The sequence below is a fragment of the Amia ocellicauda genome, chromosome 12, assembly GCF_036373705.1.
Source record: "Amia ocellicauda isolate fAmiCal2 chromosome 12, fAmiCal2.hap1, whole genome shotgun sequence".
In the NCBI taxonomy this organism is placed as follows: Eukaryota; Metazoa; Chordata; class Actinopteri; order Amiiformes; family Amiidae; genus Amia; species Amia ocellicauda.
In genome coordinates this window covers 14,389,141-14,408,534 of record NC_089861.1, presented here as the reverse complement: position 1 = coordinate 14,408,534, position 19,394 = coordinate 14,389,141, and the positions used below count along the sequence as shown (strand labels likewise).

General features: G+C 38.8%; 1 long non-coding RNA gene across 1 annotated transcript; it reads right to left on the bottom strand.

The window, feature by feature from the left end:
- Positions 1-7,120: 7,120 nt before the first annotated feature.
- LOC136764156 (uncharacterized) lies at positions 7,121-8,246 on the bottom strand. The gene is made up of 3 exons (XR_010821160.1): positions 8,156-8,246; positions 7,780-7,872; positions 7,121-7,178 (listed from the first exon to the last, which is right to left on the bottom strand). It is a non-coding gene; the product is annotated as an uncharacterized LOC136764156 (long non-coding RNA).
- Between the last annotated feature and the right edge of the window lie 11,148 nt (positions 8,247-19,394).

Sequence of the window (19,394 nt, the reverse complement as noted above, 5' to 3'; positions counted from 1 at the left end):
TCTTTGTCAGTGGGCAAACGTACAAAATCATCAGGGGATCAAATACTTTTTTCCTTCACTGTACCTGCTCCCTGTCTCTTTTAACTAGAATTTGACTGAGGGAAGGATAACAGCGCGGAATGAAAGACGGACTGTGTGGACAGCATGGAAGAGTGTTAGATTTAGGGTGAATGACACCAGAGGCATTTTATATTTTCAAGTTTTGTTTTATTCTTACGTTAACAAAACAAAATCATCAACACGTCGCTCTGCCTGCCCACAAGAAGTGAGCCCCTTCCTGCCCTACCAGCCCTACCAGCACTACACCACGCCTACAACCAAAGTACATTTTGGACATAGACCACAGCAATTGACCTGCCTTCATAGGACTGTGATATGCAGGTTTACCATAGGATTTTTGTACTTTTTAATATGGTTTTACCGTAGGTTTGCATGCCTTCACTGTGCTTTACTTAACTGGAACAGTAGGAAAATATGGTGTGCTATAACTAATATCCCTTAGAAACATTTATAATGGTATATCATGGTATTCTTCATGGTATAGTTCAGTGTAGTACAGCATGCAGCATTCTGAACCAATATGAAACCACAGCAGTTAAATTAAAATGGTAAAATTAAAATAAAACCATGTTAAAAGTGCAAAAATCCTATAATACATTTATCAAGGTAAACTTGCTGAAACTGATAAGCTTTGAGTAAAAGTGGTTGTGCATTTCACTTTTTGCCCTTAACATGTTAAAGGGATGCCTGCGGTCCTGAGCTGTTAATATTGTCTAGACACAGCTTTTTCATTACCCTGACCCACACACATCCAGCCACTCTGTCGCTTTAATTGTAATTAAACTGCCATGGAACCTGTTCTTCCATGATGTGCCAGATAACACACTGTGCCCTCTGACTGCAGATACCTTCAAAAGTACAGGAGACTAGGACTCCACACAGGTACAACAAATGAATAGGCCTTTCTTCGTCAGCAGTGTGATAAACCATGTGACTCGGAACCTGTGGTGTTCCTCTTTCTCTTTCTCCACAAATGGGCCGTTTTCTGAGCTGAGTATGGCAGCATCAAATGTATTTCTAGCGTTTAGGGATTAGCTATGGCTGTTTTTACTGTCCACTGATCCTCTTGTAGAACTCTTGAAGATCGCTAACTGGATTATCGGTGGGAAAGCAAATTTGTCTTCCGGGTTTAAAAACAGAAGAAAAAATTAAAACTGCATCAGTACCAGCATGCAACCTTTGATTAATCAGGCACACTCTGAAGCAGCTTTTTTCTTAGTTAAAGCTTTTTTTTTTTTTTTTTGGCTATACTTGTTTCTGCCCCTCTGTCTGGAAATAATAAAGTACAGTACATGTAATAGTCTTTGGTCTGCATTAAATGAAAGGCCTGGACTAACATCAAACAAGAAAACAATGTGCATCATTCCTAGTGGGGTCTTCTGCACTTTGGTATTTGTATTTGACCTTGGAAAGGTAATTATCTCAAGGCAATAACAGGTTAAAAGCTGTTCCAAGTTTAAAGCACTCACTCAAATTGTTAGCATTTATTTACACTAAATTAAAAGCCTTCAGTTCGGTCATATCTTCATCTTTCAGTCTGTTCTTATCTAGAAGCCCAGTAAGACAATTACTACATTTGTACATGCTCTAAACTACAAAACAAACAGGACACATGCGTACACCCAAAAAAAACACGTCTATGTCTGTTACTTTGTACATGTTAGTATCACAGTTGTTTCTTCTGATGTTTTCTTTTAGAGAGTTTATATTGGTAGTACAGGGACTCTAGTGACGGGATTATCTTCTGTTGCTGGCAGTTGAAGCCATCACCAAAGAAGTGCTCTTGACACTTGCATGCGTACGACCCCAATGTGTTGAGACAGTATGCGTGACGGCTGCATTGATGACTTCCCGTTAGACACTCATTTTGATCTGAAAAACAGAGGAGTCATCCTGAAGACATTGAAATATTATACACTGAGGAGCTTTCACAGTATAAGTTTATTCAGCCTTGTCCTTGATGTAGTGATGAATCATAACAAAGTCTGGTTTCATATCTCAGAGGACATTTCAGCAACGCTTGCTGATGGATAAAACAGAAACAACTCCACCCTGTATATCAACAAGGGTTGGGATTTCTATGGAAAATATGGGAAATAGTGACTTCTGAGTTCAAAACTGGCTTTTGCCAAAAAAGATGTTAGTTAATGCTCCGCCACACAGGAAGTTCACTGAGGTACAGTTTGAACATATTAATCTATAACTGAAATATCAAAACCATGACAAAAAACACTTACATTTCAAGGAAAAAAAGACAAAAACATTACATAATAATGACAGCTCGGGCAGATGCAGTCCTTAATTTTGTTCAGCAACCATTAATGGATGCACACCAGAATCCTCCTGGTTTCCAGTATTTTTTAATTTCTTCTTCTGGTTATTTGTGTCTTTTGTATTCATGCTTTTCCGTGATTTAAGTTACACTGTAGTTGCAAGAGGAGATGACCTCTTTCTAAAGTACATTACATCTGTATCTTGGAACATAGATACTTGTATGAGGAAGAATCCCTTTGTTCCACAGTTGCTCATCCAGGAAAAGCATCTACATAGAGTTCATGTTTAATGGTGAAATCTAGAGAACACAGGTTTGAATTCAGTGCTAGAGGTCACAAGATCACTTTCTATTATGCTTTCCTTATTGTCTGGAAGAGACCATTTCAAAAGCCTCCAAAATTATGTGTTTAAATAACAGGAGGGAGGCACGACTAGTGAGATACATTGAGGGGAAAAAAGTATTTGATCCCCTATCAATCAGCAAGATTTCTGGCTCCCAGGTGTCTTTTATACAGGTAACGAGCTGAGATTAGGAGCACTCTCTTAAAGGGAGTGCTCCTAATCTCAGCTCGTTACCTGTATAAAAGACACCTGTCCACAGAAGCAATCAATCAATCAGATTCCAAATGGAATGGGCTACAAGACCATCGCCAAGCAGCTTGGTGAGAAGGTGACAACAGTTGGTGCGATTATTCGCAAATGGAAGAAACACAAAATAACTGTCAGTCTCCCTCGGTCTGGGGCTCCATGCAAGATCTCACCTCGTGGAGTTTCAATGATCATGAGAACGGTGAGGAATCAGCCCAGAACTACATGGGAGGATCTTGTTAATGATCTCAAGGCAGCTGGGACCATAGTCACCAAGAAAACAATTGCTAACACACTATGCCGTGAAGGAGTGAAATCCTGCAGCGCCCGCAAGGTCCCCCTGCTCAAGAAAGCACATGTACAGGCCTGCATGTGGCCTAGCCAGTCTCCAGACCTTAATCCCATAGAAAATCTGTGGAGGGAGCTGAAGGTTCGAGTTGACAAACGTCAGCCTCGAAACCTTAATGACTTGGAGAGGATCTGCAAAGAGGAGTGGGACAAAATCCCTCCTGAGATGTGTGCAGACCTGGTGGCCAACTACAAGAAACGTCTGACCTCTGTGATTGCCAACAAGGGTTTTGCCACCAAGTACTAAGTCGAAGGGGTCAAATACTTATTTCCCTCATTAACATGCAAATCAATGTATAACTTTTTTGAAATACGTTTTTCTGGATTTTTTTGTTGTTATTCTGTCTCACACTGTTAAAATACACCTACCATTACAATTATAGACTGATCATTTCTTTGTCAGTGGGCAAACGCACAAAATCAGCAGGGGATCAAATACTTTTTTCCCTCACTGTAAGCATTTTGATGTAGATGGAACAGACAAAACTGGTCTGAGATGTAGTCAACGGAGTCGCTGGTATGCAGAGAACTGAGTTTCCCTAGCTGGCTTTCACCCACCCTTTCCCAGTGGCACTTGGCCAATTGTGCACTGCCCTGCTGGCAATGGCATAGACCAGCCAATTAGAAACACCCAGCATGCTAGGGTAGTTTCCCACTACTGCAGCTTCTTGAGCACTTGCAAATTTCAAATTGTTAGCAGTTTGCAGCTATATCAAATCCTCCGGATGGTATAATGGCAGGGCTGTGCAATACTAAACTCGCAGTGCAAAAAATAGCAGATGGTTTTGATAAACTCTTGTGTCAAAGTACATGTGCCTTGTTTCATCCCTTCTAGACGGGCAGAGTGATCTGAGTTCAGTAATTAGCAATTCCAAATTAGGGGAAAATAACTGCAGATTTCACATCAAAAATAATCTTCTAAAAGAGCCAATGTAGCACAATTTGAATGATCCCACATGCACTCTGTGTGCCAGACACATATCTTCATATAAGCCATTTAGTTGTCGTGTATGCAGTAATTTGTGAACGTCTGTTGTAAACCTTTAATTTGGAAATGTTTTACACTAAACAGACTTTTGTTCTTGGCTTTTGCGAATAGCTTCTGCACCAGATTGTTTCCAATAAAATGTGTGCCCAAATGTTTAATACGATGAAAAACATTTTAACAGAACATACAATTGAGAAGTACAGACAACAACAACAATTTAATTTGTTAACCTGCTCAAGTTCCAAGTCTTTTATCTTTTACCATTATGGTTTTCATGTCATCTAATATAATAACCTCAATATAACTCAGTTGCAATTCCCCAGTAATGGTCTACTCCCTAAGTAAAATAAAACAAAGCTTAAAACCAATACCTCTACACTTAATTTTGTCCTGGAGCATTCCCATCACAAAGCCATCCTTGCAGACGCACACAAAGCTTCCAAAAGTGTTTCTGCAGGTCCTGCTCTGTGTGCAGATATCCATTCCCTGTTGGCACTCATCAATGTCTGCAATTCCAGAAACACAACCACAGCTTTCATTAACTCCCTCAACTCCCCAGACAATGAGCCCCTCTGGATAGAGAGATACAGATTATTTTGGAAATAACAGTTTTTTATTGATTCCTTAACATTCCTTCTAGAAGTATAGTTTATCAGAATCAACATCTATCACGCTTCATCTTTCATATCTCTCATTCATCAGATACTTAAGACCTGAAAATGAAAACATACCAATAATGTTTATGATTACAACACATTTCTGACAGATAGAAGTCTATTACTGTGTTGAAAATCATTAAAGTATGAGCACCACCAGTGTATCACCAAGAGCCCAAATGGGTTGGAAACAGATAATTAAAACAGATATTAAATAATAGGTCTAGCTATCATCTGTCATCTGTGATTAATAGGCCTTTCCATCTTAAGTGCTCACAGAGAAAATCTGGATAGTTACTGGATAGCAACTCAGTGACACAAAGGACTGGACAGATCCCTACTGTGCAGTCTACACTCCATCACTGCACAGCATAGTTTTATTTTGTAATGTAAGCTAATTACAGAGATTTAAAGGGAACTCGGGACCAATTCAAGCACAACCTTCAATCAAGGCACTCCAACTTGGATTGGATTTCTTTACCAGAACTGGAGGACCTAATTAGTAAGTCAGCTATGTACACAGCAATGGCCTAGCTGACATACTAATTTACTCTTCTTTTCCGGTGTGTGGGAAGTCCATGTTAGGGTAATGAAAGGACTTGAAAACCGTACTTTGGAAATGGCGCTAATTAAACGGACAATTTGTTTTTCCTGCCCTCCCAGGCTTTGTCAGCTCTGCATTTTCCCCTCGCACTGCGGTTGTCATATTTATGACCGTGGTGACCTGACGTGGTGATGTTTCTCAGAAGGCGTCCTATAGGCCTACCTTCACATGTCCTGTTATCAGGAGCCAAGCTTAGGCCTGGAGGACACAGACACCACTCCCTCCCCTCCTCCAACACCTGGCATCCAAACTGGCAACGGGTGTCCAAGCACATGGAGGCTTCTAGACCCACAGAGAGACAAAAGCACATCTACAACATAAAAGCTTTTTTTTTTTTTTAATAAAACACACCTATATTTTTTGTCTTGTCCTCACCAGTGTTTTACCTGGCCTCTCAAAATGTACAGGATAATGAAAGAGCAACCCGATATTAGATACACTTAGGTAAGTGATCCCCTCTGTGCTTTGTTTCATTACCTCCATCTTGGTTTTTTTCTTCAAATTAAGTAAGAATCCACTTCAGCTTTTTGCCCCCTTCCAATATGGAATGCTAAATTCCAGCTTTTCCTCTGGGCGGAAACCCACAAATGAATACATTTTGCTTTGAGCTCCAGGGTCCTCCGTCCACCTTGAACAACGCCCACACACAATTAGCCCCACTTTTACAAAACTCCTCCTTAGTGACCAAGCAGCATCAACTTCATTGTGACAAACCCGCTCTACTGAGAGACTGGTCTCCCGCCATAGGAGATTTATTCACTCTGCTGAATTCAGAGAGGGATTGTGTCACCATAATGTGTTCATAAACACAATGAGCAACCCCAGCCCCTGTGAAACTCTTGAAATAGAGAGTACTGAGAGACTGGGAGTAGGGTTGCTGTCCTTATGTGTCACATAATTGGGCAGTGAGAGAAAGATGAGTCTGCTGGCAGCTAATGTTGATATGGAGCTGATAATTATGTCTAATGGAATTTTGTTCAGTGAACCATTAAGCTTGTATTCAGCCCTATATTGATTAAGGAAGTGTCTTTGATTAGATATCTCACCCTGATGAATGAAGAGCACAAAATCCTGAAGGTATCTGAAAATCCATTGGACCCCAGTCTGGCAGTAGATACATAGGCCAGGGTGACAGAAGTTGCTTCATTTTCCCCTAATTCTTCTCAATAACCAGTTTAGAAAGCCTCTTTACTCTTTACTCTTCAGCAAACACTCTTCTACCAGCTTATGTCCAATAATGGACCTTCACTGATCTCTGTCCCAATGAGAACTGGACTTCTAGGCCTCATTCTGGGTATTTAAAAGTAATGACAACTAGGTTGCTTCCTTTGTCTACAAGTGTAGATTTAAAGAGGAAGAGTAGTTCATAAACATGACATCAATATCACATTGCCATTAAAAATCTAAAACACAGATTTAAAGAATGCAAACCAATTCATAGTAGTAATAATATTAGATTGATAGCCAGACAGTCAGATGGATACAATAATCAAAATATTGACAACAATCTCTTAATGAAAATGAGTAAAATACTTACTGTAACAGGACTTTCCATCTGCATTAAGCAAATATGCACTGTCGCAGTAACAGCGATAGCTTCCATGTGTATTCATACAGGTATGGGAGCAAGGTCTGGGAAGGAATCCACATTCGTTTATATCTAAAATGTATACATATACAACATATTAGAAATAACCTTTTGGTTAGGGGTTTAATTAGCAATGTACAATACCTTCAGCCCTTTGATGCAGAGCATTGAAACCTGTGTAATACTGAGTCAAAGATAACAGACTCCTCGTAAACATGAACTATTAGTTGTGGCAAATAATTCAAATTCTAAGAACACAAATTAATTAATTAAGAATAAAAATTAACCAGAAATTATTTAGTTTTTTTTTTTGTATATTATACTCATTGCACTAGTCATGTTTGTGTGAAAAGGAACATACTATGCAAAGCACTCTATAGGCTTTTGTTCATGAATGGACTAAATGTCCAAAAGTCTTTCCTCTGTCCTTGGTTGAAGATGCTGGTCAATGGCTGGACAGTCGGCCTGCTGAATCACATGCTTTCCTGCTGCTTTAAACAGTTTCTGAGGCACATGTGATCCTCATGATGATAATGGTTCTTACTTTGTGGCTAGTGAGTATTGGCCAAAGCTGTCCATTGAAGCTCTACTCTCAAGAGCAAACTTCATGCAGTCATGCCCCACATAAAAGAAACCAAGAACAAGTGAAAGAGTGAAATGTGAGTGTGGTTACCTTCTTCACAGTATTTTCCCATAAACCCTTTATGACAGGAGCACTTGTTAGGACCAGCACAGATCCCGTTTTTACATGGTTTCTTACACATGGCTGCAAAGCAAAGAAGAAACAAAGAAGTAAATATCCAAAGATCATCCTTTTTCTGTCAGTAAAAGAAATATCATGCCTTCAAATAAAACAACTATTAAAAAATTGTAGTGTAGTGCACAAGAACAGATGCTATACATGATAGCATCCTAATTTGTATGGAAAGACGTGCTTTCCAGGAATTGACGTCCACCCATACCAGTGCACCATATTCTAGAAATGGCTAATAAGTCAGCTGCAATGGCTTGTGGTCTTTTTCGCTGGTCCAGGTGTTTTATGGACTTACGCTGACAAACTCCATTCAAATTCTTCCAGCCGTAACAGCAGGAAACAAATTGGCCATAAGTGCACACTCCCACCACAGGCTGTTTGCTGTGCTGCCTGGACACATCCTGCACTGACCTGCAGAACAAAGAGCAGCATTGGGACAGAGGCGAGGGACGGGGGCACTGACACTGAGCTGCTTTGCCAAGGTAACACTAATCCATCCACCCGTACATGGTGTCACTTTGCCACCCTCTTTGCACATTAACAGTTGACTTGATTTTTCTTTTCAAAGTATTGCTTTAATAATTTGTGGCTGTGGCTAACGATTTAAAGAGTAAACTCAAATGTATGGCACAATGAAATAAAAATAAAAAATATTCTAAATTGAACTTGGGTTTCTGCTGACTTTCTGGTTTTAACAGCAATCTACAGATAAACGAGAGATCAACAGGCTTCCGACTCCAATTAACATTCAAATCGTGTTACCATAAAAATATGAATGGGGATAAGGCAGGATGGAAGTAAAATAATGCAGAAGGATTTTTTTTGTCATTTGATCTGTTTGCAGCTGTTGCAATTATGCTCTGCAGATTCCTTTGCAAAGACCTGCAATATTTAGTAAAAGGCCTTTTGTTAATGTGAGAAAGTAGTAGAAAAATCGTCTGAAAGCTACTTTTCTGTGACATCCAGGTCATGTCTAACTGAAGGTGTCCCACATGTGCAAAAACAAACAAACAAAAAAACGATTTTAGTAGATTAAAGCCTAATAAGTTTTCACCACAGGTATTATAATAAGGTACCAAACAAACTGTTGCCAACAACAGAAATTCACCAAATTATATGTTTTTAAATAACTTTGAGCACAGGCTTATTATTATTATACATATATTATTCACCGAATATTTTTACCACCAAAGATGTTATGAATGTGTAATCTTTCAAAACATGTTTTTATTAAACGGTGCGTGCTTACTATAATGAACTGTTACACAGAATGAATAAGCAGCAATAACAACAACAACATGATAATTACAAGAGCATTGCATTTTTAAACTTACTAATCTACAAGGAAAAAAAAGTCTCCAATTATTGCTTAAGATTAAACGTTTTCAGTCAAAATGAATTACATAATAAATAATATGGAAGTACGAAAAAATGCAAACATCTTCTATAGCCTACATTGAAACATTGAAAATAAATATCAATGGCTTTGTATTATACTATATTTAGTGATTAGATTTACCTGCTGTCAGGCTGCTGAGCCATCCTGAGAGCGACAACAAAAACGGTTATGAAATGAAAGAGAAAATAGCAGGTGGTGAGCAGTCGAGACATGGTTTAGAGGTAGCAGTCAACAGTGTAAAACTACAGCTACTGTCTGAGCTTTGCAAAATAAAGTGGTGTGCTTTCACAGCTGTCCTGTGCGATTCAGACGCTTCTCTGGGCCTCTGCAGGGGTCCGGTTTGGCACACGCTGTGTAACAAGTCTAAGGTTTTGAATCTTAAGGTAGGACTGGCCATCGCTGGGATGGTAAAGAGTTAAGAAAGGTGAACAGACCCTTCAAAATAACAGTTCATCTGTCTACACTGAATGTAGGGGAGAGCAGTCAGATAGCAGTCTTTTGTGCAAAGGCTGTATTTATCATGGTGTATTTATCATTCCACAGGTGAAGAGTTGTCCAATCTTTTATTGTTAATGATTTACAGAATATATATATATATATATATATATATATATATATATACATATATACACACACACACACACATACGTGTATTAGGAAAAATGAATTAATGTAAAAACAAAAGAGTCTTACATCTTAATTTAAACTAATTTTAAAACAGCAGCAGGGACAGCAGGTGCTTGGGATTGGAGATGGGGGGAACTATATTTAATTTTTCATTCTTCCAGTTAGTTAACCATAAATGTTAACTAAAAAAGGTTTTTGTCATCAGCACCGGAGGAGATGAAAATCCTCAGTCTTTCTGTAAACTGCCCTGCACTAGGGAAAGGACTGACATATAGACTGGTGTACAGACCAACAATAAGGAATCAAATTAATTTATGAATTTAATGGAACAGAACTAACTAAGGCTCAAATGTGTTGCAGTAAAAAAGGCTCTCTTAAGAAAGAAAAAAAACCCATCTGTGTGTGTGAATGTATATATACTGTATTTTGTTATTGTTGTTTAGTCAATGACTGTGTGTTCAGTGAGAAAATACCTTAAGGAAATGTCTCATGAAGGCATTTACAAAATACATTTGAGTAAAGTATTAGTACAGACTTAATTGTAGGGGAAAAAGTTCTTAATTTAACATAAATGTAATCTTAAGCTGGGAAATGTGGACTGACAGTTTGAATACCTTCGAACTATACAGATGTATGCACTTCCAAGAAACGATTAGTACGCATTCAGATTTTATTAGAGTCAGGTGTGACATTCATGTTTTAATCTTTTTGTCATTCATTTGATGTTCTGCTGCGTGTATGAGTTTGTTCTGATTTGTTAAAATCAGTTGTCCTACTTCGAGAGATTTATTAAAATGGAATTTGACACTGTCCATTGATATCCCTCCAGTAACCTTATTTACCTATTTATTTATTTCCAATCTGTCAACTATTCGTTGTGTAAAGAGATGTTTATTTATGTTTTATTGTCTGTTGTATTATTTTCTTGGTTATAGGCATTGTATTCATTCCCTGTGAAGTCAGTATTAAGTAGTCATTTGAATGAAAGTCAAAGCTGAATACATCACATAAAAGCATTATCATTCAGTATTCAGTAGTTTTGCTACAGTATAGTTGAAGGCTTTATTTTTACTTTCTTACATTTTACGTCATGGCAAGTTTCTTTCATAGTAAAATTAAAAATTGTCTCAGTACAGATGCTGTGCACCACTGGTGTGATCTTTGACCCTTTTCTCTCTTAGGCAGAGAGTAGACCAGAGTCATAGGCCATAGCAATGGTGTCTTCTATCCAGTGGGAATCCAATGGGAAAGGCCCTTCTTTGACAAAACCTGTCCCATAAACTGAGCACCATGGCAGGCAGCTAGTAGCTCAGTCTGTATTTAAAAACACAGAGTTTAAAATCTTTCATGTTACCATTAATGACATGGTTGTGAAGTTCAAACAGCCAAACTGAGGACTGTTAAAGTACCTGCCAACATTGTTCATTTTTTAAAATTGTATTTACATAGCTGATGATGTAGATTAAGACCCCAAACAAGAAACTGAAAAATCGCATGTCAGGAGACAACAACAGCTGCACTTTCATGAGCTTTTCAGTCATGCCAAATGTCATGCTTGAATTTTCAACCCTGGTCCTGCAGACCCACTGTTCAGCTTATGCCAGCTGAGTTTTCAGTTAACGAAGCACGTAACTGAAGTAATAATTAGTTTAATCCATAACTTCTTTATTATTTGAAACAGTTGGGGAATTATAACGTATATCTGTAAGGCACACGTGATTTCAGTGTGACAAGAAGTTTGCTTGCTGGATGGGACTACAGATGTCTAGGTATTATGTAAACAGAGTGAAAGTAGCTATAGCAGCAGAAAATAGATGGATAATGGTGGTGGCATATAGCAGTACTGGGTGTGTTTGGGCTTTAAGGCAGAAGCTCAGTATAGAGGCAATTGGTTGCCAACTTTTCACACTACACACATTTCTTCACACAATGCAACAAAGTTCTGTGCTTGGCTGTGCAGCCGATGTGTGTATGATAACAAGAATAAGCTCATAATAAGTTGCCATTGCTTATGTATTTCTCTAGTTTTTAGACATTTTTTGATTTGCTGTCAACAACATCCAGAAGCCAATACTGCATAGGTGGTGCCCATAAGAGCCAGTGGGGAGCTGGCTCTCATAGAGGAACATTTCCACATAGGAATTACAGCGCAAGAATGGACCAGGGAGCAGAGATAAGAGATCATATTTGTTTCCGAGACTGTTCAGAGATTAATAGCTATTCGCGGAGGGGTCATTACTTCACCTCACAGACTGGGCTGCGTTTCAGTCATACAGCTGGGTCCAGGTTAAAGTAGCTTCCAGGTGAACTTTGTGTTGATCAAATCTCCACACACATGCAGTGCTTTTGTTGAGCAAGCAAAGGGAAAGCCGTTCCAAAGCAACACTGTAATTTATAGGGCCTGGAAACAAGCAAAGGCTTAAATGACACATTTTTGGCAACTTATGAGGCCCTTGTGCTAATTATGAGAGTGCTGTTGCCCAGGGGTACAGATTGCATTGAAAAACAGCTCCCTATCCACCTCTTTGGAAACATGTGTGAGGCTTTGCGATACTGGAGCCACACAAAGACTCAACTCTCATCTTTTAATGATTAAATAATTTCAGGGGAAACAGAGCCAACCGTCGTGGTTTTGTCAAGTGCACTTCTCCACAACGTGCAACGGGGAAACCATCTCAGAGCCTTGCATGATCTGAGTTGACTGCCATCCAAACCTCATACCCAATTTATCATTATAATATAATTAAACATAATCTGGCTTGTTAAAAAAATAATGTGTTGTGAGCTGGAGTACGGGAAGCGGAATGTAACTTGTTGTGTAGCTTGGTGTGTGGCAAGTGCAGCAGGTTCGTGCAGCACGTTCATGGTATGGTACATTGCGCCTCTCTGCTGTCTTTTTCTTAGCTAACTTTCTGGACTTTCTGGACATTTCTGAGACAGCAGGTCCACCCTCAATGATCTGCCATGACTCCCTGTGCAGCATCAGCACAAGTGCCAAGAACCACATCCTCAGAGGCCACAGAGAAGCGACCAGAAAAACTGTAACTCTTTCCCTTGCATCTACTCTCTGTGGCCAGTTGGTGTCTTGAATCGAGAACCCCAGCAGGCAGTGCTCAGACTCTTGGTCTGAGGATGGGACTGAGGAGCATCTGCAAGCTAGGTCCCTAGTCCTGGCCAGTAGAGAGGGGGGTGGAAGCCGTGTGGGAGCTTGGGGTGGAGGGGAAGCAGTCACCAACAGCTCTCCTGGCCTGCAAGTGCAATATGTGCTTCTGAAAAACCAGAGCAGCTGCTGCGGTCCGCGAGAGGCATGCCACACAAACATTATGGCCTGGCAAACCTCAAATATCCTGTCTGAGATATTATTGTACAAATGTGCTCAGAGGAATTATTATTGTTATTATAATTTATTTTAGTAAGTATATATATATAAGATTAAATATATATACTCTGATATTATAATCATCATTAGCCTGTATCGATCCACTTCTGGATTGCAGACCTCCACAAAATGTTACTACTTGCTTTGATCTATAGCTTCCCTTTGCCATGTCACCCCTTTAATAGTAATACAGTGGCTATAAGAAGAACTCACCCCTCTTGGACTTTTTTTCGTTCTGTTGTGTTACAACCTGAAATGCTGATGCATTTAAAATTGTATTATTTTCCCCTTTGACTTATACATCCCTGACTCAATACTTGGTAGAATCACCTTTGGCAGCAATTACAGCTGCTTCACAGTAGGGATGGTGTTCCCATGGTGTTACCAGCTCGTCTGTTGGATCGGACCACACAGGCCAGCCTTCGCTCCCCACGTGCATCAATGAGCCTTGGCCGCCCATGACCCTGTCGCCGGTTCACTGCTTTTCCTTCCTTGGACCACTTTTGATAGGTACTGACCACTGCAGACCGGGAACACCCCACCAGAGCTGCAGTTTTGGAGATGCTCTGACCCAGTCGTCTAGCCATCACAATTTGGCCCTTGTCAAAGTCACTCAGATCCTTATGCTTGCCCATTTGTCCTGCTTCTAACACATCAAATTTGAGGACAAAATGTTCACTTGCTGCCTAATATATCCCACCCACTGACAGGTGCCATGATAACGAGATTATCAGTGTTATTCACTTCACCTGTCAGTGGTCATAATGTTATGGCTGATCGGTGCATATATCCATATATATATATATATATATATATATATATATATATATATATATATATATATATGTTTTAATTTCTCTCAAAATCCCAGGGCAATATTTGTCAGAGCTTGTTGATGAACTCAGTCCAATTACAGCCCAACAAAATCTGTCATTCATGATAGTGGTAGTGTACAGATATTATTACATTGTCCTTCTCAATTGCCTGTGAAGTGTTGACGATGATCTCAGTCAGTAGACTTAAATGTTTTTTCAACACTTTTGCATAAATTCCTATTTACTGTCCTCCTGCAGTGAGGAAAATACAAACCATGCAAGCCAAGCACAGACGTTATGTAGCCTGGTAGACCATGGAAGCTGGACACAGTTAAAAATAAATAAAAATGAATGAGTGAATGTGAATGTGTACAGAAAAACATTTTTTAGAGAGTGCAGATTCATGCAGAGTGGTTATGAATATGAGGCTCTCTGTGTTTCTCTCCAGTGAAGTGAACAGACACAGCAGAGAGACTGGGAGTGTGGGAGCACTGCCACCTCCTGCCTGGTTTTGGAAGGTTTGCGTCTTTCATAAAAGGCAGACGTGGTCTACTGTGCATGAGAAATACATCTGTTTGGTTACTTTTTGATTTAATTTTAAGAATTGCACTCAATATTATGAGAAGACAGTCGTGTAAATCAGCATGGCAGAAAAACCTTTCAAATATGTGTTGAACATAAGGGTACTTTTGTGTAATTAGATACTTTTATTTTGCAGATACTGATATTTCAGAATAGAAGTGTGATGTAACTGGACAGATTACTAATTGTGACTTAGAATATAAACAGTACATGTATTGGAGATGGGTTAACATTTTTAAAATATCAGTTTCTTAGACATGCATTTTTTTATTTTTTATTTTCTTTCTTTCTTTCTTTTGTTAGTTATTTAATCAATATGTTCCATAAGTTATAAACAAAGTTTTTACATATAGCTACAGATGAGTGACAAATTAAAGAAAAAACCAACATAAAGTGTCTCAGTAAGTTGTTGGCCACCACGAGCCACCAGAACAGATTCAATGCTCTTGGCACAGATTGTACGAGTCTCTGGACTCTACTGGAGGGATGAACACCATTCTTCCAAAAGATATTCCCTCATTTGGTGTTTTGATGATGGTGGTGGAGAGCGCTGTCTAACACGTCGCTCCAAAATCTCCCATAGGTGTCCAATTAGGATGAGATCTGGTGACTGCGAAGGCCATAGCATATGATTCACATCATCTTCATACTCATCACACCATTCAGTGAGCCCTCGTGCCCTGTGGATGGGGGCATTATCATCCTGGAAGAGACCACTCCCATCAGGATAGAAATGTTTCACCATAGGATAAAGGTGATCACTCAGAATAACTGTGTAATGATTTGCAGTGACCCTTCCCTCTAAGGGGACAAGTGGACCCCAACCATGCCAGGAAAATGCCCCCCACAGCATAACAGAGCCTCTGGACCCCCTCACTGTATTGGTCAAGCAGTCAGGCCTGTACTGTTCTCTTGGTGTCCCACACATGCACTCGCCTACTTGTCGAGATCACTAGCCAGTTGAGCGTCTGTGTGACTGAAACTCCTGCCATTCGTGCCCCAATAATAATGACCCCTCTTTCAAAGTCACTTCCATCCTTTCCTCTTGCCATCTTGATCCAAAATTGAGGTCAGCTGGGTCTGCTCAACATTTTTATACATGCCACAGAGCATGTTAGGATGTTAATTGCTTAATTTTATCATGCAGGACACCTCTACTCATTTATTCAGGTTTTTCCTTTAATTTGCCGCACGTCTGTATATACTAGCAATGCATTTGACATTTAGGAATGTTTATTCATTGTATTGCACATCATGACAATATTATTATTATTATTATTATTATTATTATTATTATTATTATTATTATTATTATTATTATTATTATTATTAAAGAATGAAATGCAGGACTGCTCCACTAGGGGGTGCCCATTTTCCTGTTTCTTTTTTTATTTTTTACACTAGACCTATCAAAACCTGTGCTTTAATGGCATTCAGAACAGACAAACTTCACTAACAAACAAGGGATAGACCTATCCTGAAAATCAAGCGCATATTTGATACAGACACTACAATGAATATATATATATATAAGACCTCAATTATGGTTATGGAAGAATTGGTGTGGTAAAAACATTATTGCATTGGTCATACTCAACTACATTGGAAAGAATGATATAAAAACATATTAAACCACAATGGAAAGTAATACTGTGTAAAATAAACTGAATATAACATATATTGTATGACTGAAATACTTCTGGCGATAATTCCTCAGATAAGTATTACAGTGCAGACGTAAGAAGATGGTGCTTTTCCAGTGATGACAGCGCTTTGTGTGTGGGCCTTTGCCTTCTCCAGTGTTGTAACTCCGAGTCACTTTGCCCTTCATATTTTAAATGCTTTCTAATAAATGTCTGGAAAACTGTAGTCTTGGAGCACAGGGTTGTCAAACTGTTGTCTGTCCATTTCAACACACTGTATTTTGACTCTCGCCTGCCGGTTCTCCTCTCATATTTCCTGTGCGTTTGCTACAGTGACAGATTTCTCTGTATTTATGCATGGTGTCCAAACACTTGTCCAGGACTGTACAGCGGTAGATTTTATATTGCGGAGCATTCTGGAGAAAGTCAAGTGATGTAGACAGCTTTTCTCCTGAGTGCTCCTAGAGATTAAGCTTCCAATTGTTTGTGATATAAGAACTTGATACCAACTCCATGGACACTAGTGGCAGTTTACAAGATACCTTTGCCATGAGGTTGTTGTTGTCAGATAAGATTGCATGAATATGTTTTGATACAGACATGTTTATGCTGATAAGGTGCTTGCGTGCATCTCGCACTACGAGGACTGTATTTGGATGTTGCAGGTTGTGGCTCAACTTCAGATTAGCCAAAAAACACAGTAAAACTGGAATACGGTCAAATTGTGCTGGTGTTTGGAAGGCAAATATCCATTGCAAATGGACAAACGTGACTAGGGTGGTTGCAAAAATATGTATGCTGACATTAAATATCGTCAGTTATATTTATTTATCATTTTTTTAATCAACAGTTGTATTTTTTCTACAGATTAATATATATATATATATATATATATATATATATATATATATATATATATATATATATCTACATCATCATCATCATCATCTTTAGCCTATATTGATGCACTGCTGGATGAAGGCCTCCCCAAGATGTTCCCACTTTGAACTATAACTTTGCTTTTGCATTTTTGCCACACCTGCAAAGTATATTGTTTCATCACATCTTTTACGTGATCTTCTTCTAGGTCTTTTTAAATCTCTTGGGATCCATTCGATAGCTTCCTTTGATCTGTTCTTCTTGCCATGTGTCCGGCCCATTTTAACATTTTCACTCATGATATACATATTTTGTTCTGTTCTCACATTCCATTAATTTCCTTTTCTACCTCTTCTTTATATATATATATATATATATATATATATATATATATATATATATATATATATATATATACTGTTTTCAAAGTTTTCTTGGGTAGTACAGCTGAATATCTGGTATTCAATTCACTGAGTCTGGAGAATAAGTTGTAAAATGCGTTACCTGCCACAAATCAGCATCAGTTAAATCAGACGTGCTTTGGTACAATGTCAGTGAAGAAACGCTTATTTGGAATTTGAATAACATCTTAAGTGAAATGTAACCCTTTACTTAACTCATCCAAACCCCCCTCCCCCAATTCTACTTCCACACACACCTCCGTTCATCTATTTTAATGTTTGTGAAAAATCTCTCTGTATCCATAGAGCCTACATTTACCTAGGTGGTCTGTTTCAATCGACAGCAGCTCCATAGAGCTGTGTAAAGATCTGGAACTGATAGCATACACAGAAGGAAACCTCCACAACTCCTCTCTGTGATCCTTTGATAGCAGGGGCACTGACAAAAAGTCAATATCATAATGTATTCCCTCAGCAATACGGAACATTAAAATCTGTATCTCTTGCAGCCAATGCCAACTTTTCTTGTCTCTGAGTGCGGGTTTTTACACTACAGTTGGCATTGTACTACAGCTAAGCGGGAGGAGGATGGGGAATGGGGCTCAGGCCAAGATGATGTTTGAACCCTGAGTGAAACTGGGATGGCAATAGGCAGCTATTATTGATGGTACACACAGTAATTAAAGCTGCAGTGGAGCAGGTCTCACACTCACACACACTTTGTGCTCCAAACCCTTTCCTTTTGGCATACACAGTAGTTCCACTGACCTGATTTCTCTCCTCCTGTGCCTTTCGTACAGGTAGTGCTTACACACGTCTTTCACAACAGCACCTCAGAAACAAAAGAGTCTGTTAAAGCCCCCCCCCCTGCAGTTACTCTAGCTCTGGGGCTGAACTTTAACCCTTTGATGTATCAGTGCCAATCAGCCTTTATGAGCTAATGTCACGCATATTTCCTTCAATTATTTCAAGAATTTCAGGTCTTTAAGAGACTTCCTTTATGTAAGCAGAATGTAAATGTCAAAAGCATAATCTATCTCATCTATCTATCTGATTTAAAAAAACCTGTGCATTTCAGTTCTATCTATACACAATTTAAATAAGTAGTATAGTGAAGATGCTCAGTACTGTATACACACTTTCAATGTGTTGTCAAATTCTAAGGTTACAATGTTTATTAAAGATATCCAGACTAGGTTCTTTCATGGAAAAAGTATCCTTAATGAACAGTAATGATCCGTGCCCCTGGATAGTGTTTAAACTAAAACGTACTCTGAACCTTAAAGCACAATTGCCTTGTTCCACTTTATGCAATTTTGATTGGCTCAAAACATTGCACAGATAACTTAGTATTGCATTACCATAAATAAGTCAAGGGAATTAAAGTGAGTGGGTGGTCTTCATTACCACTGCAACCAGTAAAACAGATTGATATTCTGGAAGAAATTTAATAATGCCATCAGCCAGGGCTGTCGTTTGGAATGTAAAAGTCTGTGTTTTTCTTTAAAGGTTTCGAAATCGGTGTTGACATAAAAAGTGGTATGGTACTAATATATCATAGCCTTCTGCTTGAGTCTCTTCCAGTTACTGAAGTATCCAGATATGTTTTTAAGATAGGGCCACTTTGTTATTTTCACACATATTTTAAAAGTCAAACCTGGAATAAATCAATGGTATATATTTCATTTATCTTCTTTAGTCAGATTTAGAAGAGATTGTCCCTTACGTGTTCACTCCCAATGTAAAATATACCTTTATGATTTGAATAGAATCTGAAAGTTCTTGAAAGTGTGTGGCAGTTTCTCTACA